At 35.7% G+C, this 889-nt stretch overlaps 1 pseudogene; it reads right to left on the bottom strand.

Annotated features, from left to right (window-relative positions):
• Window positions 1–352: 352 nt before the first annotated feature.
• LOC108521860 (NADH dehydrogenase [ubiquinone] 1 beta subcomplex subunit 3-like) lies at window positions 353–648 on the bottom strand (annotated as a pseudogene).
• Window positions 649–889: the final 241 nt, after the last annotated feature.

The raw sequence follows: 889 nt of genomic DNA, 5'->3' as shown, positions 1-889 counted from the left end.
AGATTTTCACTTCCTTAGTTAAGTATATTTCTAAATATTTTATTTATTTATTTTGCAGCTGTTGTAAAAGAGATTGAGTTCTTGATTTGATTCTCAACGTGGTTGTTGGTTATAACAGTGCTACTAATCTGTGTACATTGATTTTGTATTCTGAGACTTTACTGTATTTGTTTATCAGATAAGGAGCTTTTTGGATGAATCTTTAGGACTTTTTTTCTTTTTTTAAACTTTTTTTTACTTTATGAAATCTTACTAACATGTTTTAAGGGACAAACTCAGATGAGTAGGCTACAGTAAATAACTCTTATTTTGGAGAGTTAAAAACCAACTAAGATACTTCCAGATATTATCTTCAGGGATGCTTCTTATTTTTATTCTGGGACTCCAGGTAATATTCAGCCCCTACAGCTACCACAAATGCAGCAAATCCTCATTCGAAAGCTTTTAATAAGGCACCAACAAAGGAAACACTGTTTGCAAAACCACCCATGTATTTCCAACTTCATTGCAGCCCCATGGACACCTTAGCCCTTCTGCAGCCAGCTTCTTCTGGATGGTTTCTAATGGTGTCCCTTCTATTTTCCATTGTTTATAATCTGGAAGTCCCATTTTACTCTGTTCATGTTCATGTCCATGTCGATTGTCCATGTCTGACAACAATCTGACCTCTCAGGACACTCAACTCAGGATTTTCTAGATATACATTCATATCTCATTGGCAAACAGTGACAGTTTGACTTCCGCTTTTCCAATTTAGATTTCCTTTATTTTTATCTCTTTTCTGATTGCTCTGGCTAAGACTTCTAGTACTATGTTGAATTGAAGTGGTGAACGTGGGCATTCTTGTATTGTTCCAGTTCTCAGGGGAATGCTTTCAACGTTTCCCCAT

The sequence above is a fragment of the Rhinopithecus bieti genome, unplaced genomic scaffold, assembly GCF_001698545.2.
Source record: "Rhinopithecus bieti isolate Rb0 unplaced genomic scaffold, ASM169854v2 scaffold_63285, whole genome shotgun sequence".
Classification (NCBI taxonomy): domain Eukaryota; kingdom Metazoa; phylum Chordata; class Mammalia; order Primates; family Cercopithecidae; genus Rhinopithecus; species Rhinopithecus bieti.
The sequence above is the reverse complement of the archived record's forward strand: the minus strand, read 5'-3'. Positions and strand labels throughout refer to the sequence as shown.